Raw genomic sequence first — 24,523 nt, forward strand, 5'->3', positions numbered from 1 at the left:
AATAATATTCATTAAATAAAATTACGGAGTCATACATCCTCAAATGAATATTCAATTAATAATCATTAATAATGTAACTGAATCATAAGCCCTCGAATGAATATTCGAAATAATATTCAATAATAAAATAAAGGAGTCATAAGTCCTTGGATGAATATTCGAAATAATATTCAATAATAAAATAAAGGAGTCATAAGTCCTCGGATGAATATTCGAAATAATTTTCAATAATAAAATAAAGGAGTCATAAGTCCTTGGATGAATATTCGAAATAATATTCAATAATAAAATAAAGTTAAAGTTATCGAATAAACCTAATTCGATTAATAGTTTTGAAAACTATAACCATATATATATAAAAAATATATATATTATACTCGGGAACATCGACTCCCGGTTTAGAAATATGTTCACCTTTTGATCCCCTATACTAAGGGTAAACTCAATACCGCTTATCTCTAGCATAGGTATTATGCAACTGTAAGCATTTTAACCAACAGATATATAATCCAAGAATATGAAACAGGCATGCATATATACCATATCACATGCTACAATATATCGCAAGAATTTGCTAATAACAAATATGCATTTATCGCAAGATCGTGCATATACACATCTACATCACAACAACAGTATAACGGGTAGAAAACTTGCCTGAGCGACTGGGGGTTACAAATGGCTCGGGATGAGTCTGGTAACCTATAAACAACAAGTAAGTTGGAATTAAACCAAAGTTACTTGTAAATCTATAATTTAACTAACTTAGACTCTAACGCTTATTTTGCGCTTACCGATTCTCTTAAGTCACTCGAGTACCCTCGGCTCCACCATTTTTAATAATTTAACCATTACGAGTTTTAAGGCGATTCCTTCACGAGTGTCTTACCAACTGCCTAACACTCTTACCATAATTGTTTCATACTCTAATTAACCATTTTTGGTCTTTAACCTATGTTTTAAAGTAAGGCGAGGGGAAAAGTTTCGTTCGCGAAACGTCGTTACTTAAAACGGCCGTTTCTCCTAAACCGTACATCGGAATCAAACGAACTACATATCAAAACGAAGCTCGTAACATGAACTATCTAAAAATGGCAATGGTAAAAACCTAGCAATGAGTTCTCGGGTCCTAATGTTATGAACAAAAGCAGTCTAAAGTAAATCAAACATTACGACGGCTATGTTTACGCGATTTCCCAAATTTAAACCAATTCAAAACAACCACAATTCAACCACAAATCATTCATACAACCAATATCCATCCATACCATACTACAACAGCCCCAACAATTCAATATTTCCAATTCATACTTATTTCTCAATTATGAACTAAGAGTTTACTTAAGTTCATTAACTAATAACCAAGATTTCCAACTCCAAAAATATCACAAAATCAACCAATCTCTAAACACACAATAATCATGCCTCTCACCAACTAAACTACTCATAACAAGCTCTAAACATGATTACACACCCATTACACTAACCCATCATCTAAACATTAGGAAATCTAAACAACAAAACTTAAAACTAAGACCATGAAGAGTTATACCTTCCTTGAAGCTTTTAATCCATGAAAGGTCCTTGGAATGCCCATGGAAGCCTTAATCTAACCTCCTACAAGCTTGTTCTTTCAAAGAAATCAAGAACACAAAAATTAATTTCAAGAAAGTACTATTCACCATCTTCTTGAATGATTTATAGGAAATGCTAGGAAAGGATTTTGAAGCTAAGATTTCTAGGAAGTATGTAACTTAACTAGGAGAAGCTAGGATAATTACCTTGTAAAATAGCAAGTGGAGGAGCTTGGACTTCCCAATTCTTAAGAAAGAAGCCGAGAGCTTCATGAAGAAATGGAGGGTTTGGTGTTTTGTGATTTGTTTTGCTTAGTTGCTAGGTTTTTTGTTTTGTTTTAGGTCAATTACCCATTTACCCTTGATTTTGTGTGGTTAATATTCCACCACATTTCCTTCCCTCTTATGTCATACTTGCATCACTTTGTGATGTCATCACCCCTCCTTTGTCCTCTTTCTATTGGTTGGATGACACCATCCTCTCTTATCCTTTTGATTAACTTCCTAATTGTTTGCCTAATGACCACTGATCTGTTATAAGGTTCGCTTAACTTTCGTTTTCGTTTATCGTTTGAGGGATCATACCCGGGATCTTATTACTTAGGTTCCCTTAACCTTTCTCCATATATTATATTCCTTTTATGATCCTCTCTTATAATCCTTTAATTTAAATCCTTTTTATCCTGTTACCTTATACTCAATTCTTTCCGTATCTAGTGGATTTCCGGGAAAAATCAAAGTGTTCGGAATTGGATTCTGACGATCTTTACATACACTTATATACCATATAAAGTACTAATAAAATCTCAGTATATCCATAACAGAACCCCTACATAGTGTGGCATGAAAAGTTTTCTCATTCAGCTAAAACACTATTCATAAGGGTTTCAAAAATTTCCAAAAATTGTGGTTATTACATCTTATCAACAGAGTCATGGAGTGACAGTGACGATGGGGAATGCTAGTGCTGCACAAGTGCTTGGAATAGGAAACGTGGACCTGAAGTTTGCTTCTGGACGGATTCTTTCTCTCACTAGAGTGCATCATGTTCCCTCTATTCGTAGAAATATTATAAGTGGAAGTTGTTTAGTTTAAAACGGCTTTGAACTTTCTTTGAAGTGTAATAAAGTAGTTATTACTCATACTGGTACATTCTTTGGAAAGGGTTACTTGTCTGATGGTTTGTTTTTAATAAATGTTGAACCTATTTTGGGCAGTTTTATTAATGATAGTGTTGCACCTTCTGTTAATTGTGTAGAATCATCTGATTTGTGGCACTTACGACTTGGTCATTTAAATATGATGAATTTAGAGTTGATTCCAAAGCATGCCATTGATAGGAAAACTAAATGTCAAGTATGTGTGACTGCTAAATTAACAAGGAAACCATTTCATAATGTTGTTAGGGATTCTGACTTGTTAGATTTAGTACACACAGACATATGTGAATTTGGTGGTGTGTTGACTAAGGATCATTACGGATATTTCATTACCTTTATAGATGATTGTGGTAGATATTGTTATGTTTATTTGCTTAAACATAAAGATGGAGCACTAGATAAATTCATTATGTTTAAAAATAAAGCTGAAACTCAAACTGGAAAAGTACTTAAAAGGTTGAGGTCGGATAGAGGTGGTACGAGTACCTTGTTTAATGAATTCTGCACAAGCAATGGTATAGTTCATGAGGTGACTCCTCCATACACACCTGGGTCTAATATGGTGGCAGAGCGAAAGAACAAAACTTTAAAAGATATGATTAACAGTATGCTGATTAATTCGGGGTTGTCTAAGTACATGTGGGGAGAGGCTCTGAATACGGCTTGCCATATTCTGAACAGAGTCCCTCTGAAACACATGGATAAGACTCCTTATGAATTATGGAGAAATCGTAAAACTAGTTTGAGTTATCTTCATATGTGGGGGTTCCTTCCCAAGGTGCTTGTCCCTGAACACAAGAGAAAGAAACTAGGACCGAAAACTAATGATTGTGTCTTTCTGGGTTATCTTGAAACCATAATTCCTATGAGATTTTTGGTTTTAAAATCTGACATAGATGGTATTGTGGCGAATACGATAGTTGAGTTTCGTGATGCAACATTCTTTGAGGATGTGTTCCCTATGAAGACTGGAATACCACAAGGTACTTCTGATGATGATCCCACTCGCACATCGAGTTCCATTCCCGATCATGTGGAAAGGATGTCGAATGTGGGGGTGGATCCTGGTAGTAGCTCTACTCCTAACGAAGTAGAGGAACCTAGAAGGGGTAAGCGTGCAAGGGTAGTCAAGGACTTTGGAAGTGATTATATCACTTATAATGTCAAGGACGAACCTTTAACTTTCCGTCAGGCCATGGATTCTTCATTGTGGAGGCACTGGAAAGGTGCTGTGAAGAGTGAGATGGACTCCATTATTTCTACAGAACATGGGAGTTAGTCGATCTCCCTCCTGGGTGTTCTACTATAGGATATAAGTGTGTTAGTCCCTTAACAATATAGCAAGAATTACAGAAGGGGGGTTGAATGGAATTCTTGAACCTTTTTCTCGAAATAAAAATGTTCAACTCGAATATAGATATAATGTTTTGATTAGCACAATGCGGAATAGAAACTTAATTGAATCAAAACATAAGTAATTAAAAACAAGAGTCTTTAAAAACTTTCTGGTGGATTTAAACAATTCCACCAGAGATATATATTATATATCGAGAGGACTCTGTGTGCAAGAATGCTCACAGCTGCTTACAAATTGAATTGCTGATAATACAAGGAAATGCTAATGATTCTGCTTACAAAGATTTCTTTGTTTTTGTATCTCAGCTCTCACTTTTCTATTTGCTACGTTCTTGGTTTATATATTACCAAGATTACAAAGTCAAAAAGACTGAATAAATAGAAAAACTATCAGTCTTAAGCTTTGCTACTTTTCGTCCTCTATTACCCACTTAATGGGCTTCCACAGTAGAATTGTAAACATCTCGACGGCTGTGCTCAGCTTTCACTGTTTCAACTGTTGTTTGAATTCTTTACATGATCACCCGTTGGATTCTATGAACATCCGTTGGATATATGATCATCTGTCGACTTTCTGAACATCCGTTGATGGCTTCATTGATCATCCGTCGACTGCTATATTAAACATCCGTTGATAGTCATTTGATCATCCGTCGAAGGCTTTGTTAATCATCCGTCCGTAGCTATTTTGGCACTTAACTTCATTTCACTTATGCAGAATTACAAGACATCACTTATATACAATTAATCAACCTATTCTGCATATCTAGTTAAAGTCGACATGACTTATAGGCTACTACAGAATCTATACAAAGATGTATACAGAACTGTGCTACAGACTTATCATTACATAAGCTACTCACTCGATGGATAATAAGTCAACATCCGTCGGGACTATAATGAGTTATCCGTCGGGACTATAATTCTTATCCGTCGAGTGCTACATTATTTCACTAAGTAAAATCTACTTAGATGTTTTGTTTATGAAATCATCAAGTACACAATATATGCACAACAATCTCCCCCAATTTATGTCTACTGGAATTGTAGCCATAAATTAAGAGATACTTGATGATAACAAAACATCCTAAACATACAGCTTTAAAGACAAGTAGATAATACTGAAAGTGCTTCAAGTAATTAAAATGAACAAAGTTTGGCTCACAGTCATTTCAAGATGCTCCTCTAGTCTGAGCAGATTTTTCTAGTTTCTTGAAGGTCTGGATCTTCTTCCAAGCTTCCTGTTGTTTTCATCAATCTGATTTTGGAGCTGCCTATGGAATTCCAGTTCATCAGATTATGAGAGATCTAGCTTTTCTTGCATTTCCAAGAGAGTCTCATTGCTAGAGATACTCAATTGGTTTTCTAACCTGAAGAATCTTCTCACACTTTTGTCATCTATGAACTCCATCAGCCAGTAGGGCCTTAGATGCACTCTTCTCCCTGTGTATGGGATGATTAGAGTCTTTGGGAGTGCATCTTTAGCTCTAATACTCCTTAGTTCTTTAATCTTCTTCAATACTAGTCTTCTTGCAGTGACATTGTACCCAAAGTTCTTCTTGTAGGATGAATAAACTTTAATCAGTACAGCTTGGCTCTCTTGAAGAATCCTATGAAGTGGCCACACAATCTCATTTCCTCCTTTGTACTTGAACACTAACCTTTCAGGTAGGCTTCTGTATGCATCAATTCCCCTCACTTCATCTAGTTCATCCAGATAAAGATTTAGATCTGAAAACTCTTTGATGTCACACAAGTACAAGTAGTCTCCCCTGTTGACTTTGGGTTGAGCTTTAACTACTGATTTGGATTTGGGAGGTGACAGCTTCTGTTATTCCTAGTGGACTAACAATGAGATTTACAGAAGGGGGGTTGAATGTAAATCTCAAAACTTTTTCAAGTTTTGAGCAGTTTTAAAGGCTTTGTGTTCAAGATAAACAAGTGTGTGAATTGCTTTAAGCTAATACAGACATATATATATTCAAGCACTAATGTAAAGAACACAACAGACCTTAAAAACTTTTCTGGTGGATTTGTTGTTCCACCAGAGATGGTATTTCAGAAAATCTGTGATTCAAGATGTTGATCACAGCTGCGTCCTAGTACAAACTAGATAATTTTTCTCTCAAGATTTTTCTAAACAGCACTGGAAAAATTCTTCTTCTAATTACTAGCTGCTGCTTGGTTTATATATCACCAAGTGTACAAGTGAAGACAAAGATAAAATACAATAATAAAATAAGTTCTCCACTTGTTTCTTCTCCATATCACTCCAGTACTTTGTTGACTATTGCTTCTTTGTACTAGAGTAGAACGGCTGCTTTTTCTGATGTTCCTGAAATTAGGCTTCCACATTTCAGTTATCTCTGTCAACCCATGTGCCTCTGTCTGCAGTTACAACTACCACTTATCAACTGCTATTTAACAGAACATCCGTTGAAGCCTTCATCCGTTGATGGCTTTATCCGTTGATGTGTTAGCAGTTGAAGCTTTATCCATTGATGCACTCATCCGTTGAAGGATGTTATCCGTTGAAGCTTTAGAGACATCCGTTGAAGCTTTGTTTCTCATCCGTTGAAGGTCTTTAAGATATCCGTTGATACCACTTCATTTATACAAAATTACAAGGCATGAGATATTTACAATTGGCCTTCCTATTTGCATATCTTCTAGTAGTCAACATGACTTATAGTTTCTCTCAACTTCTAAGAATTATATCTTAAATACAGAGACTGAAATGTGCTACAACACTAGACTTATTTCTAAGTAAAGCTACACCATCAACGGATAGCCAAAGTGGTGTTATCCGTTGAGGCTACAGACAATAGATTTTTACTTAAGTGTTTTGTTAAACATATCATCAAACTAATGCACATATATTCCTAACAATCTCCCCCTATTTATGTCTATAAGAATTGTAGGCATAAATTCAGGGTTAACTTGATGATAACAAAACACTTAACAGATATATGAATTGAAACTAAGTAGAAATTTAAAAGTGCTGCAAAAGTGTATGTACTAGGAGGTAATTGAAGATTTACAGTATTTCCAAGGGTGCTCCTCTAGCCTGAGCAAATCATCTTTTTCTTCTTTGTTCCCTGGTTTTCTTTCCTAGCCCTTTGTCATTTTCCTCAATTTGGAGTTGGAGTTGTCTGAAGAATTCAGCTTCATCTTCATCACTGATATCCAACTTAGATTGCATTTCCTTGAGAGTTTCATTGCTGGCAATCTTGAGTTGGTCTTCAAGTCTGAAAAATCTTCTGACTCCTTTATCATCTCTAAATTCCATCAACCAATGAGGTGATTTGTGAATTGTAGTTCCCCTTTCTTGAATGAGTAAGGTTCTGGGCAAAGCATTGGGCTCCCTCCAAGTTTTCCTTATGTTGGCAATCTTGTTGAGAATTTCAGTCTTGGCAGTCCTGGTAAAGCCAGAATCCTTTTGTATGGCTGAAAAGACTCTGATCAAGGTAGAGTAGCCTTCATTCAGAATCCTATAGAGAGGTCATGTTCTTTCCCCAGCTCCTTTGTATCTAAACACCAATCTCTCTGGTAGCTGTCTGTAGGCAGCTATTCCCCTTACATCCTCCAGCTCATCCAGATAGAGTTCAATGTCTGAAATTTCTTTTATGTCACAGATGTGAACATAATCATCTTTAGAAATGGGTGGCTTAGGCTTAGGTTTTTGTTTTTGAGTGAATTTCTTAGAGGTTAGGGGAGGTGTAGATTTGGATTTTCTTTTCTGTTTCTTTGGTAGTGGAAGAGTGGTTAAAAAGGTAGGCATTTTGATGGTGTCCCAATCAATAGGTTCCTCTTTTGGAATGATTGGTTCACCATGGATGTTTATAGTGGGATCAGCAACAAAGGGTTCAGGTATGGAAGGTAGTGGTTTAGATATTGATTTAGTTTCTTCAGTGTTATCTTCACTCCTTCTATGTGCCTTGGCCTTTCTTCTGTTTCCCTTCTGCCATTCCTCTCTTTCCTCCATACTCTCACCAAATATACTCCCAAAAACCTCATCTAGGTTTGCAATCTTGTCTTCACCCCTGACTTCAATTCCTTTCTCTCCTTCAACTTGACTTGACTTTAGCTGTTGTTCAAGCTTTGCTTGTGCTCTTTTGTCAGCCTTGAGTTTTTCAGCTTCTTTCTTCAACCTTTTGGTTTCTTCCCTCTTGGACTTTGGAAATTTGGGATGTCCTTGCATCACACAGATACTCTTTCCCTCTCTAAAGATAATGGCCATGTTCATTCTTTCAACTATGTCCTTGGTCTCCTTGTGCTTTATGATGTTAGCACCCAAAACTTTGTCTTCATCAGGCTTTGGAAGAGGAAAGTCCACTTCTTTCATCTGAGCAAAGTCTAGGGGGTTCTTTGTGGAGTCCTTGCTGGATCTAGTGTTGGGCTTGAGAACCATAGGTTTTAGATTCCTGAAAGAAGTCTCTCCAACCTTATTCCTCCTTCCTGGCTTGTGCTCCATAATGATTGGTTCAACCTTTGTTCTATGTTTCACAGATATTGATTTATCTTGTGTTGAGCCAAACACTTGTTGCACCCTTTCATCAATTCTCCTCCTTTGCTCTTTCACTAGAATTTCAGCTGCTGCTAGCTGGATTAGGTCAATTCCATCAGGCTTTCCTTTGATTTGCATAATTGGAGAAGTAGTGATGGCAGGAACTAGCACTTTAGATATCTGGATTTTTGTAGATGGCTCTCCTTCCCCTTCCCTTTCTCTCTCCCCCTTTTTGTTATCATCAAGGAGAGGGTTCAAGCCTTGTGCCTTTGCCAGCTGCATAAGTAGACTTGTTTGAGATTGTTGGTTGTGAAGAATGTTGGCCACAGAATTTTCAATAACTTGAACTTTGTCTTCCAACTTAGCCAGCCTCTTTTCAGTATTTGAATCCTTTTTCAATCTCAACAATAAGTCCTGCATTGTACCATAGGGCATGACTGAATCCAATTTTTCAGAATTGAAGGATTTCAAGTCAGCAATATCCTTCTTGAGTTCATCCACACTCAGATTCTGTCTTACTTGCTGCAACTTCATGAGATGCAGTGAATCCAGGTGAGCTGTAAGGATTGCCTTGGTACCAGCATGTGAAGTTTTCTGAATGGCCTGTTGGATAGAACTGATTTGTTTGACTAAGGAGACATTGAATTGCCCTGGTATAGACTCCTTTGTCAAGGCCCATTCAGGTAAATTTGGAATAGAACTAGGGCCTTCATCTCCCCCTAAGTTCATGCTTCCATCAAAAGAAACAGAGTCATCATCATCAGAATTTACTCCAAATTCTTCAGATGACTCACCAGCTGTAGAAGGCATCTTGTTAATAGCAGCTTTATCCCTTTGAAGAGATTCTGTTGTATGTACTAGATGTAGTGTCTTTTCTGCCTCCTCATTGCCCTGAGCAGCCAACAACTGATAGGCTGACACAGGATGAGTAAAAGTGTCAGCATCCAAGGAAATGTTATCAATTACAGCTTTGTAATGTTGCTGAAATTGTCTTTCCTTTTCAGCATCATCCACAATCATTGACTCACTAGCAATGGCTGGATCCACCCTTATATCTGCTGTACCTGCCTTTCTCTCTTTTTCTCTATATTCTTGCATCAGGGGCTCCCCCTGGCTCACACTCCTCACTCCCTCACCTTCACCTACTAAGGTGGTACTCCTCTCACTTTCTTTTGCCATGCTGGAAGAAATAGCATGCATATGTGAGCTCTCAATCTCTCCTTTTGCCTGGGTGCAACCCAACCTCTCACTCAAATTGTCACTCCCTTCCCTCAATCCTAAAAGTGATTGTACAGTAATCATGTCTTCTACACTTGGAATTGTTTCAGTTGTGTGTGTAGAGACTATCAACGGATATGGAATAGCCGTTGAAGGTGACACTGATGGTATCAACGGATAACTGCTGTTAAGCTTATCCGTTGAAGAACAACCACTTGTCAACGGATGAGTGATATTCGTTGAAGAAGGAAAAGAAGTAGAAATTGAAAGTGATATAACTGTTGAATCTGTGTGGATTGATTTGAGTGTTTGTGACACAGATCCTTCAATTACATCTGAAAGAATTTGCGGGTGATCCAACAAATCATCTAAAAGATGATGATCACCTGTATTTGAGTGGGGCTCCTCCCTTAGTTGTAAAGAGGGAGAATCAGGAATTGATGGGAATAACATATCCACATCCAGAGATGGTGATGAAGTGTGTGGTGATTGATGTGTGTTAATTGTGAGAGAATGGGGCTGTGACTCCACATTTGTTGGAGCCACATCAAACTGAGTTTGAGAAGGCATAGATACAGATGGATGTATCTGTGCAGTGTGTGCACCCTGTGTAGAAGATTGGGTTCTAGCTCTCTTTCTTCTAATAAAAGCTTTTGTTGGTGAGTGTTTGGCTTCTGTGTCCCTCCCTCGTTTGTTCTGTGTTCCTGGTTGGGAACTATTTTCAATAGTTACATCCTTTTGGGAGGATGCAGCTAGGGATGTGCTAGTAACCTTTTCAACCACCACAGCTTTTTGAGAAACTGTGGCTTGGCTAGCTTGGGAAACATTTATCTCTCCTTCCTTATCCTGGGGGTTTCTTTGATGTTCTCCCCTCCCCTCACCACTCACACCCTGTTCACTCCCCTCAGGGTTAAGGGTAGGTGTTACAACTGTTGTCTTTTGAGAAACAACAGAGGTGGTTTTCTTTGTCTTTGATTTTGAAAGATTAGTTTTGGTGACCTTGGTAGGAATCTGTTGGGGCATTGTCACAGATTCCATGGGCACACTAGAAGATAAAGAAATAGAGGGGTTGGAAGAAGTAGGTGTTGTAGAAACAATTACCTCACTTACCTGAGGTGCATTCATGATTGGTAAATATACCAATGGTACACTGCTGTTGAGATCCATTCTGAATAAATCTGCAAGAACTCTTTTCTCTTGTGCCCAGCACTTGAGTTTATTATTCTCATTGGTTATGACCAAACCTTCAGCAACATGGTTAGCCAATAACATAAAGAATCTAGCATAATAGATGTTATTAGGTCTATTAGCTTTGTTACCTAATCTAGTACCCAATTCTAGCATAACATAATTGCTAAAGTTAAAATACCTATCAGAAACAAGCATATAGAGCATATTAATAAGAGATGAAGTTATGGCATCAAAATTACTAATTTTCCCAGAGAAAACCTTGATAAAGGCATCCCCAAGAAAACTCCATTCTTTCCTAAGGCCTTTTCTTTTAATACTCCCTAAACTAGCAGAGTTAAGAGAATAACCTATGGAATCTAACATGCTGAATACATCCTTATCAGTGTGTGGTGTCATGGCATTGTTCTCAGGTAATTTAAAACATGCTAGAAAATCATCACAGTTAACACAGTGATTTTTACCTTTGAGAGTGAAGGAGATGGTCATATCTATGGAGTTGAACTCAGCAGTTGTCCAAATCTCCTCAACTACTTCACAGTAAATCGTTGGGGCTTCCAGCATTGCATAGCTAAGTTTACAGTTTTTGATGAAGTCCATCATTTTGTGATAATCTGAGTGCGCTTCATTCTTTGCTACCAAAGCTATGAAATTGTTCTTCTCATAGATGAACCCAGATTGAGACATAATTTTTACTACTGGTGCCATTGTTGTGAGTAGAAATTGCAGAGAATTACTTGAAGGTTTTGCAGAGAGAAAATGGTAAAAACTTTGAAATTTCAAGAAAGCGTAAAGTAAAAATGAAAAATTAGAAGGGCTTATATACTTTCTCAAATTAAAAAGCATAAATAAAAGATTAAACAATAAATATATGTAAGTGAGTTTCAGCCGTTTAAGAATAAACTGTAAGTATTCTAAAAACTACCTTTAAAGCAAATACATACAGCTGTATGTATGAGTATCAACGGTTAAGAAAATAGAATCAACGGCTGTGAGACACCTGAATCGACTGATGTGACATTTCAACAGATAAAGTAAATTGTCATTCGTTGAAAAGCACTACAGTTTTATCCGTTGACGGATAAAAATTCCAGAAATGTATATGTCTTTCAACGGATAATGAATATCCGTTGATGGAACAATTTTGACTTTCAACGGATAGGAAATACCCGTTGCTAGAATAATCTGTGTTAAAAAGTCAGATTTGTTCTAGCAACTAATACATTTCAGGCTTCAATACAAATCGCAATAAGGACATAAATTTTATGAGTAATTAAGCATACCTAGCTCACTTACCAATCTTGTGAATGTTGATTCATCAAGTGGCTTGGTAAATATGTCTGCAATTTGTTGTTCACTTGGAACAAAATGTAGTTCTACTGTACCATTCATGACATGCTCCCTGATGAAGTGGTACTTGATATCAATGTGCTTGGTCCTTGAGTGCTGCACAGGATTCTCTGTTATGGCTATGGCACTTGTGTTGTCACAAAAGATAGGAATTCTATCAACATGAAGTCCATAATCAAGGAGTTGATTCCTCATCCATAACATTTGAGAGCAGCAACTTCCAGCAGCAATGTATTCAGCCTCAGCTGTAGAAGTAGAGACTGAATTTTGCTTTTTGCTAAACCATGATACAAGCTTGTTTCCCAGGAATTGGCAGGAGCCTGTTGTACTTTTCCTGTCTATTTTGCAACCTGCATAGTCTGCATCTGAATAACCAATTAGATCAAAGCCAGATTCTCTAGGATACCAAATACCTAAATTTGGTGTACCCTTGAGATATCTGAAAATTCTCTTGATAGCAATTAAGTGAGACTCCCTAGGATCAGCTTAAAATCTAACACACAGACATGTAGCAAACATTATATCTGGTCTACTGGCAGTTAAATATAAAAGTGAACCAACCATGCCTCTATAACTTGTAATGTCCACAGACCTTTCAGTCTTATTCAATTCAAGTTTGGTGGCAGTGGCCATGGGAGTTTTTGCAGATGAACATTCCATTAAGTCAAACCTTTTTAACAGATCATGAATATATTTAGTTTGACTAATGAAAATTCCATCACTAACTTGTTTAACTTGTAAACCAAGAAAATAGGTTAGTTCTCCCATCAGGCTCATTTCATACTTACTTTGCATTAGCTTAGCAAACTTTTTGAAAAGTTTATTATCTTTAGAACCAAATATTATGTCATCTACATAAATTTGAACAAGTATACTAGAGCCATTAACATTCCTAAAGAAGAGAGTTTTATCAACAGTACCTCTAGTGAAGTAATTCTCCAAAAGGAATTTTGATAGGGTTTCATACCAGGCTCTAGGTGCTTGCTTCAGTCCATAGAGTGCTTTCAACAGATAATACACATAGTCTGGAAAATTTGGATCTTCAAACCCTGGAGGTTGACTTACATAGACTTCTTCCTCCAATTTCCCATTTAGAAATGCACTCTTGACATCCATTTGATAGATTTTGAAATTGGCATGGGCTGCATAGGCTAGAAAAATTCTGATGGCTTCAAGTCTTGCAACAGGAGCATATGTTTCATCAAAATCTATTCCCTCTTGTTGAGAATAGCCTTTAGCAACCAATCTGGCTTTATTCCTTATGACAATGCCATTTTCATCCATCTTGTTTCTGAATACCCATTTTGTGTCAATAGGACTCTTGTTCTTTGGTTTGGGTACCAGCTTCCAAACTTTGTTTCTCTCAAATTGGTTCAGTTCTTCCTGCATAGCTAATATCCAATCTGGATCCAATAAAGCTTCTTCCACTTTCTTAGGTTCCTCCTGAGATAGAAAACTACTATACAGACATTCATCTTGAGTAGCTTTTCTTGTTTGCACTTTAGATGATGCATCACCAATGATCAGTTCAAAGGGATGATTCTTGGTCCATTTCCTTTGAGGTGGAAGATGTGCTCTAGATGAGGTGGCCTCAGTATTGTCATGACGTGAGACAGAGTGTTGATTAGTTGAAACTCCCCCTGAGTTGTTGGTTCTTTGCAGGGAATTTGGAGTTCTATCAACTGATGATGTAAATCGATTATCCGTTGATGAACTATGATCAACGGATGCTTCATTTTGTACTTCAACGGATGATGCACTATGTCTTTCAACGGATACTGCATTGCATCTATCAACGGATGCAGAATTCTGACTTTCAATGAATGCAGTATTTTGTGCATTATCCAAGGGCATATTTTGAATCCCTTTTGAAGTGTCATCTCCATCAATCTCCTCTTCACTATCATCACAATATATCTCAATGTTGTCAAATTTGAGTCTCTCATGGTGTCCCTCATCTGTTAGTCCATCAATCTTTTTATCATCAAACACAACATGCACAGATTCCATAACAATGTTGGTTCTTAGATTGTAGACCCTATAAGATTTTCTAGCTGAGTAACCAACAAATATCCCTTCATCAGCCTTTGCATCAAACTTCCCTTTATGGTCAGATTGATTCCTCAGTATAAAGCATTTACATCCAAAGACATGAAGAAAGTTTAGAGTTGGTTTTCTTCTCTTGAACAACTGATAAGGAGTCATGCCTTTAGCTTGATTGATCAAAGAAATATTCTGAGTGTAGCAGGCACAATTAACAGCTTCAGCCCAGAAATATGTTGGTAACTTTGATTCTTCAAGCATTGTTCTGGAAGCCTCAATCAAAGATCTGTTCTTTCTTTCAACTACCCCATTTTGCTGAGGTGTTCTTGGAGCTGAGAACTCATGCATGATTCCATTTTCTTCACAGACCAGCCTCATTGACAAATTCTTGAACTCAGTTCCATTGTCACTCCTGATATTCCTAACCTTCAAGTCAGGATGATTATTGACTTGCCTGATGTGATTGATAATGATTTCACTTGCTTCATCCTTTGATCCAAGAAAATAGACCCATGAAAACTTTGAGAAATCATCTACAATCACTAAGCAATATCTTTTTCTTGCAATTGACAATACATTGACTGGTCCAAACAAATCCATATGTAGCAGCTGTAATGGTTCATCAATTGTTGTTTCAAGCTTCTTTTTGAATGATGCTTTCCTTTGTTTACCTTTCTGACAAGCATCACACAAACCATCTCCTGAGAATTCAACAAGAGGAATTCCTCTGACTAAGTCCTTTTTGACTAGATCATTCATTGTCTTGAAATTCAAATGGGATAGCTTCTTGTGCCATAGCCAACTTTCAACTGGACTTGCTTTGCTGAAGAGACAAGTAATAGATTTTGCATCTGTAGAGTTGAAGTCAGCTAAGTACACATTTCCTTTTCTAACTCCAGTTAGAACCACTTTGTTGTCTTTCTTACTTGTGATAACACAGGCTTCTGAATTGAAGGAAATTGTATTCCCTCTATCACATAGTTGACTGATGCTCAGTAAGTTGTGCTTGAGACCATCAACTAATGCAACTTCATTAATGATGACATTCCTTGTTGAAATCAAGCCATATCCCATAGTAAAACCTTTGCTGTCATCTCCAAAGGTTATGCTAGGGCCAGCTCTTTCCTTAAACTCAGTGAGCAGGGAGAAATCTCCTGTCATGTGTCTTGAACAGCCACTGTCCAAGTACCATAGATTTCTTCTTTTTCCCTGCACACCATAAAATCAATCAAGTTGATTTTGGTACCCAAGTTTCCTTGGGTCCATTCTTGTTAGCCTTTCTCCTAGACTTCATTCCTCCTGCATCTTTAGACTTAGGTAACTTTGAGTCAACCTTGATCTTAGATGTAGTTGGTTGAGGTGTAGAGTTAATCACAGAATCATTTAGCACATTTGGAATTTGATAAGGCATGGATTGTGCAAGCATGTTATTCCACATAGGCATATTGTATGGCATTTGAGGCATACTAAATGCAGCAAGATAAGGATTGTTAAAATATGGCATGTTTGCAAAATGTGCATATGGATTCTGTTGAGACATAACAGGCATAGCATGCAGAGGTGATGCAGACATATTAGGCATGGAAGAGGGTACAGGTATGGGAGTTTTCTTAATAGATTTGCAATTAGCAGATAGATGATTAACACTACTACAATGCACACAGCTTTTTCTAGGAGCATACTTATCAGGTGTGTAATTGTTATGTTTGTTAACCCCTACCTTCCCATTTCTATTAGATTTCCTTTTGGTTTCCTTTTTATCCTCAACCACTTTGAGCCTATTCTTTAACTGTTCCAAGGTCATGTGTCCTATATTCACCTTGCTGAAATCTTTGGATGTGCTTGCTTCTCCTTTGACAAAGTTCTTGGAAGTTGAACCAAACTTTTTGTTGAGTTTCTTTAGATTTTCACTTTTAGAAACATCTGCCTGTTTTAATTGAGGAACCTTCAACGGATGCTCCTTTTCTTCCTTCAACGGATAACTTTCATCATCCGTTGATTCCACATCCATTGACAGTCCATCAATTAATTCCAATTTCTTTTTGTTTTTATCCCAGGCAGTCTCACATAATGATTCAATTCCTTGGACTTTGGAAATTTGAGCACTAACATCCCTAGATGTCTTCCAGGCTTTAATCACCTCTTGCTCTCTCTCTAGTTGATTGGAAAGTATTTCTACTTTCTTAACAGATTCAGCTAGTTCATTTTCAACAGATATACAATGTAGCTTAGTTTTCTCTAGGTCAATCAACTTATCTTCTAACACAGCATTTCTATTACTTAAAAATAGATTGTTCTCTTTAATCCTACTATTTTCTTTAGCAAGAGATTTAAGAGACACACGCAAATGATACAATTCAGTAGACATGTCATTAAAAGCATCATTGCACTCTTCTTTAGTAAGCTGTGTTAAATCAGTAGTGATTACCTGGTTGCTTGATGAACTAACTTCATTTTCCTCAGAATCAGCCATGAGAGCCAAGTTGACATATTCCACATCTTCATCCTCTTCTTCTCCATCAGCTGCCCAGTCTTTTTCTTGAGTAATGAAAGCCCTTTCCTTTTGCTTGAGCAGATCAAAATATTTCTTTTTGTAATCTACTTGGTCAAATTTCTTCTTTTCAGAAGTTGGCTTTCTGCACTCACTTGCAAAGTATCCACTTATACCACAATTGAAACACTTGAACTTGGATTTGTCCACCATGTTCTTATGAGGTTTAGTGGCTCTAGTGTTTTTCCTAAATTTCATCTTTGCAAATCTCCTGGACAGAAATGCAAGATGCTCATCAATACCATCAGAGTCATCTTGGCTGAAGTTGTCTTCATTCTCAGCAACTTGCTCCTTACCCTTGCTTGATTCTGATTTGCTTGTGCCATCTTTGGAGTTTGATGTAGATCTCACAGTTTCTTGTCTGCATTCTTTCTCATTTTCAGCTACCAAGGCAACTGAACCTCCTTTCTTTCTTCCCTTCTCCAATACCTCATCCTGTTCCAGCTCTAGTTCATAAGTCTTCAAGATTCCATATAATCTTTCAAGAGTGAAGTCCTTATAATCTTGAGAGTTTCTCAAGGAGACAGTCATAGGTTTCCATTCCTTTGGCAAGGATCTTAAAAATTTAAGATTTGAATCATTCACCTGGTACACTCTACCATACAGCTTCAGTCCATTCAACAGCTTTTGGAATCTATTGAATGTGTCATTTAAAGATTCATTTTCTTCAAAATGAAAATACTCATACTGTTGAATGAGAAGCTGCATTTTGTTTTCTTTTACTTGTTCTGTACCTTCACACAGTAGCTGAACTGTGTCCCAAACCTCTTTGGCAGTTGTGCAATTTATCACATTATCAAACATATCCTTGTCAAGACCATTAAACAAAATGTTCATAGCCTTCTTATCCTTGTGGACTTCTTCTGTGTCTTCCATTATCCATTCTGCTCTAGGTTTTGGAATGGATTGACCAACAGCAATTGTGGTCATAGCAACTGTGGCTACTTTGTGGGGAATGTGAGGATCATTCTCAATGCAGTTTACATAACCTTCATCTTGGGAGAGTAGATGAAGGTGCATTTTCACCTTCCAATGGTGATAACTGTCTTTGTCAAGAACTGGAATTTTTACTCCAATATCCTTCTTACTCATCTTTGTTAGTTTCCAAGATCTTTAAACTCTTTGTGTGTCAAGAGGAAGCTCTGATACCAATTATTATTCCTAGTGGACTAACAATGAGATTTACAGAAGGGGGGGTTGAATGTAAATCTCAAAACTTTTTCAAGTTTTGAGCAGTTTTAAAGGCTTTGTGTTCAAGATAAACAAGTGTGTGAATTGCTTTAAGCTAATACAGACAGATATATATTCAAGCACTAATGTAAAGAACACAACAGACCTTAAAACTTTTCTGGTGGATTTGTTGTTCCACCAGAGATGGTATTTCAGAAAATCTGTGATTCAAGATGTTGATCACAGCTGCGTCCTAGTACAAACTAGATAATTTTTCTCTCAAGATTTTTCTAAACAGCACTGGAAAAATTCTTCTTCTAATTACTAGCTGCTGCTTGGTTTATATATCACCAAGTGTACAAGTGAAGACAAAGATAAAATACAATAATAAAATAAGTTCTCCACTTGTTTCTTCTTCATATCACTCCAGTACTTTGTTGACTATTGCTTCTTTGTACTAGAGTAGAACGGCTGCTTTTTCTGATGTTCCTGAAATTAGGCTTCCACATTTCAGTTATCTCTGTCAACCCATGTGCCTCTGTCTGCAGTTACAACTACCACTTATCAACTGCTATTTAACAGAACATCCGTTGAAGCCTTCATCTGTTGATGGCTTTATCCGTTGATGTGTTAGCAGTTGAAGCTCTATCCGTTGATGCACTCATCCGTTGAAGGATGTTATCCGTTGAAGCTTTAGAGACATCCGTTGAAGCTTTGTTTCTCATCCGTTGAAGGTCTTTAAGATATCCGTTGATACCACTTCATTTATACAAAATTACAAGGCATGAAATATTTACAATTGGCCTTCCTATTTGCATATCTTCTAGTAGTCAACATGACTTATAGTTTCTCTCAACTTCTAAGAATTATATCTTAAATACAGAGACTGAAATGTGCTACAACACTAGACTTATTTCTAAGTAAAGCTACACCATCAACGGATAGCCAAAGTGGTCTTATCCGTTGAGGCTACAGACACTAGATTTCTACTTAAGTGTTTTGTTAAACATATCATCAAACTAATGCACATATATTCCTAACAGCTTCACTTTCTTAACTGCCCTTGACTTTGTCCTTTTTGGCTTGCTAAGGATTGGTAAACTAAAGTCGGGAATTGGTATTTTATCCCACTCTATTGGCTCATCCTTGGGCACAATAGGTTCACCATGAATATTCCTGTAGGGATCCACCACCCTTATACCTTCAAATACCACAGAGGGTTTTGATGCTTGAGTTATAGCTGGTGTGGGTACCTTAGGAAATTGATCTTCCAATTCTTTGTCAACAATATCCAGTTTCCTTTTTGTTCTTCTAGCCAATTCTTTCTTTCTTGGAGATTTCTTCTGTTCTTTAACTTGCTTCTTTGATTCAGTGATTTCAGATGGTTGAGAGGGAATTTGTTGAGATGAATTCACAACCTGTAACTTGGCCAAGATAGCAATCTGCTCTTTCTTTTGTTTAGACTTCTTTGCATCTAGAGCAGCTTGCTTTTTTTCCTGCTTTAATCTGGCTTTTTCTTCTCTCTTTGCTTGAGCAAATTATGGATGTCCAGCTACCACACAAATTTCCTTTCCATTTCTGAATATCTTAGCAATTCTCCTTTTTGAAGCTGAATCAGCTGGATCTTTATAGAAGACAATTGACCTTGACAGAAGCTTCTTCTCATCAGGCTTGGGTGTCTCATAAACATTGTCCAAGGGGTTCTTCAAAGATGATTTTGGATAATTTGCCCTTGGTTTTAGAATTGTTTCAGCCTTTGGAGACTTGATGCAGGAAGATTGTCCTTTTTCCAGATAATTCATGCTCATCTCATTTACACTGATTGGCTTGACTTGAGAGTGATGGATGGCTGACTTACCTGGCTCCTTGACAAGTTCAAACTTTTTCTGTATCTCCTCATCAATCTTCTCCCTGTTGAGTGGACTCAACTTTTCTTTCTCAGCAACTTTCAAGTTTGCTGCTGCTGCTTGAATTAGATCTATACCATCTGCAACTGGTGGCTTGGAGACAGTAATTGAAGGTACAATTACTTTGTTGATTTGTACTTGAAGTGTCTCCCCCTCACTTGGTCCTTTCTCCCCCTTACTTGATTCTCTCTCCCCCTTTTTGTTATCATCAAGTTGAGGAGTTAGGCCTTGTGCTTTAGCCAGTTGCATGAGAAGGCTTCTCTGAGACTGTTGATTTTGAAGAAGGATGGCCACAGAATTCTCAATAACTTGAACTCTATTTTCCAACTTGGCCAGCTTCTTTTCAGAATCTGATTCTCTCCTCAGTCTCAGTAATAGCTCCTTCATGGTACCATATGGCATGACTGAATCCAGCTTCTCATAATTGTAGGTATTCAAGTCATCTATGTCCTTTTTGATCTCATCTACACTTAGATTTTGTCTGACTTGTTGTAGCTTCATTAGATGTAAAGAATCTAGGTGAGCTTGAAGAAAAGCCTTGGTACCAGCATTTGAGCTCTTCTGAATGGCCTTTTGGATAGACATGATTTGTTTGACCAAAGATACATTGAATTGTCCAGGTGTGGATTCCTTAGTCATGGTCCATTCAGGTAGATCTTGAAGAGAACTTGGGTATTCATCTCCCCCTAAGTTCATGCTTCCATCAAAGGAAATAGAGTCTTCATCATTAGAATTTACTCCAAATTCTTCATATGGCTAACCAGCTTGAGAAGGCATTCTATTGACAGCAGCTTAATCTCTTTGAAGAGATTCTGAGGTGTGTACTAAATTCAAAGTCTGTTCTGCCTCCACATTGCCCTGAGCAGCCAACAATTGATAGGCTGACATAGGATGAGTAAAAGTGTCAGCATCCAAGGAAGTGTTATCAATTACAGCTTTGTAATGTTGCTGAAATTGTTTTTCCTTTTCAGCATCATCCACAATCATTGACTCACTAGCAATGGTTGGATCCACCCTTATTTCTCCTGTTCCTGCCTTTCTCTCATAATCTCTCTTTTGTTGCATCAGGGTCTCACCCTGGCTCCCCACCCTCACACCCTCACCTTCACCTGCTAAGGTGGGACTCCTCTCACTCACTTTTTCCAATCCTGAATAAATGGATTGCTGATTTTCATACTTTTCCTCTCCTTTTGCCTGGGAGCAACCCAGCCTCTCACTCAATACACTCTCCTCTCTCAGTCCTAAGAGTGACTGTACAACCACTAAATCATCTGCACTTGAAATAATTGAAGTTTGAAGTTGTGCAGAGATACTCGACGGATAAGTGATATCCGTTGAGTGAGTGGTAATGTTATCCGACGGATAACTGCTGTTAAGCTTATCCGCCAGGATACAATCACTACTCGACGGATGAGCAATATCCATCGAGAGAGTAGAAATGAATGAGGTGGGAAGAGAAACTATTGTTGACTCTGTGTTGATTGAAGTTATTTGAGGCACAGATGTCACAATAGTATCTGAAAGAATTGGCAAGTGAGCCAACAAATCATCTAAAAGATGATGCTCACTTGCACTATATTTTGGCTTCCCCAACAGAGTTAAAGAAGGGGAATCAGGAATTGAAGTGTTTATCATATCCACTTCCAGAGAGTTTGTTGGTGAGTATGGTGTTTCAGATGCTTCTTTTATTGGAGATTTTGGCTGTGACTCCACATTTATTGGAGCCACATCAAACTGAATTTGAGAAAGTGCAGGGACTGTGTCTTTAGCACCAGTTTGCACTGTGTGTGTGTGCCCTGTGCATCCCTAGAGGTTTTGGATTTCTTCTTTCTTGTGTAAGTTTGGGGTGAGCTTGTGTCCCTAACCCTTTTGGCCTGTGCTCTTGGCTGAGAGCTTTGTTCAATAACTACATCCTTTTGGGAGGATGCAGCTAGAAGTGCTCTTTTGTCCTTTTTAAGCACTGCAGTTTGTTGAGAAACTGCAGTGTGGCTAGGCTGGGATTCACTCAACTTTTCAACCTTATTCTTGGGGTTTCTTTGATGTTCACCCCTTCCCTCACCTAACTTACCCTCCTTCACACTCCGCTCTTTGGCTTTGGTGGATTTTTCAACTGGTACCTTTTGAGAGATACCAGAGGGGGTTTTCTTTGATTTTGATTTAGAAATTTCAGTGGTTTTGGCAGCTTTGGTAGGCAACTGTTTGGTCATTGTCATAGTTGCCATAGCTATTCCTGAACTCAAAAAAATGGAGGTTGGAATAGTTGTAGGGATGGATGAACTTACCTCACTTACATGAGGTGTCTGCATTACAGGAAAATAGAACATTGGCGCATCCCTGTGATGGTTGGCTCTGTTCAAGTCTGCAATGAGTCTTCTCTCTTGAACCCAACAAGCCAGTTTGTTGTTTGGGTTCTCAAGCACAATTTCTTGACATAGATGGTTAGCCAATAACATGAAAAATCTAGCATAATACACATTCTTTCCTCTTTTAGCTAACTCACCTAGTTTAAAACCTAACTCAATCAAGACAAGGTCACTGAAATTGTAAAATTTATCTGTGACTAGCATGTATAGCATGTTAAGCATGGAAATGTTTACAGAATCAAAATTACTGACTTTTCCAGAGAAAACCTTAGTAACCACATCACACATGAAACTCCACTCCTTCCTAAGACCCATTCTCCTAATATCACTCAGTTTAGAAGTAGGAAGTGCATAATGCATGGAATTAAGCATATTTATAATATCAGTGTCAGTGTGTGGTGAAGTCACATTATTATCAGGAATTTTGAAACATGCTTTTATCACATCACTATTGATACAGAATTCATTACCTTTGGTGGTTAGAGTGATGGTCTTGTCAGTAGAGTTGTAGATTGTTGTGGTCCACATCTCTTCAACCACTTCACATAAGATTGTGGGTGATTCCAGCATGACATAATTTAGCTTGCAATTCTTCACAAAGTCCATCATCTTGTGATAGTCCTCTGATTACTGAATACCCTTATTGACCAAAGCAGTGAAGTTGTTCTTCTCATAAATGAACCCAGTTTGAGACATAATCTTAACTACAGGTGCCATTGTTAGAGAGTGAAAGCTTGAAGAGAAAGAGAATATTTGTTTGAGAGAGAATGAAATAAAGGCAGTTGAATTTGAGAATGATAAAAGAAAACAATTGCAATGAAATAAGCTTTTATATTATCTCAAAAATAACTGATAAAAATAATAAAGTAAAGTAAATTAACCAATAAAAATTGCCTAAAATATCCGTTTAAAGGTAAACTGTAAAAATTCTACCCATTATCCGTCGTGTAATGCTTACAAACTGTAAGTGTACTCGATGGATAATGTTCAGAGAATTAACGGCTGAGATTTAGACAATTCGACGGATGAGGATAAACTGATATCCGTCGAGACATAAAGTATTCCAGAAAAATAATTGACTTTTATTAGCAAGTAGTATATCGACGGATGACTAAACTCGATGTATAAGGGTCATCCGTCGAGATGTAAATTTTGACTTAGCCAAAATTTCATCCAAGAGTTAAAAATTAACTAAATTTCTGGCTACATATCAACTAGCAAAATAACTCAGATAGATTTAAGAGTAATTTAGCATACCTAACTCACTTACCAACCTTGAAAAGGTGGATTCATCCAGTGGCTTGGTAAAGATATCTACAAGTTGCTTCTCACTTGGAACAAAATGTAATTCCACAGTACCATTCATCACATGTTCCCTTATGAAATGGTATTTGATGTCTATGTGCTTTGTCCTTGAATGTTGCACTGGATTTTCAGTGATGGCAATTGCACTTGTGTTATCACAGAAAATAGGAATCCTTTCAACTTGCAAACCATAGTCTAGCAATTGATTTTTCATCCATAAAATCTGTGCACAGTAACTGCCAGCAGCAATATATTCAGCTTCAGCTGTAGAAGTAGAAACTGAATTTGCTTTTTACTGAACCGGGACACAAGCTTGTTTCCTAAAAATTGACAGGTTCCTGTTGTGCTCTTTCTATCAATTCTGCAACCTGCATAATCTACATCTGAATAACCAGTTAGATCAAAACCAGAATCTCTAGGGTACCAAATGCCAAGTTTTGGTGTTCCCTTGAGATATCTGAAAATTCTCTTAATAGCTATCAAGTGAGATTCTCTAGGATCAGCCTAAAATCTAGCACATAAACATGTAGCAAACATTATATCTGGTCTACTAGCTGTTAAGTACAGAAGTGAGCCAACCATGCCTCTATAACTTGAAATATCCACAGACTTTTCAGTAGTGTTTAATTCAAGCTTAGTTGCAGTGGCCATGGGAGTTTTTGCAGATGTACAATCCATTAGATCAAACTTCTTTAAAAGATCAAAAATATATTTAGTTTGACTAATGAATATTCCATCACTAACTTGTTTAACTTGTAAACCAAGAAAATAAGTTAGTTCTCCCATCATACTCATTTCATACTTACTTTGCATCAACTTGGCAAACTTTTT

This window comes from Apium graveolens, chromosome 9, assembly GCF_009905375.1.
Source record: "Apium graveolens cultivar Ventura chromosome 9, ASM990537v1, whole genome shotgun sequence".
In the NCBI taxonomy this organism is placed as follows: domain Eukaryota; kingdom Viridiplantae; phylum Streptophyta; class Magnoliopsida; order Apiales; family Apiaceae; genus Apium; species Apium graveolens.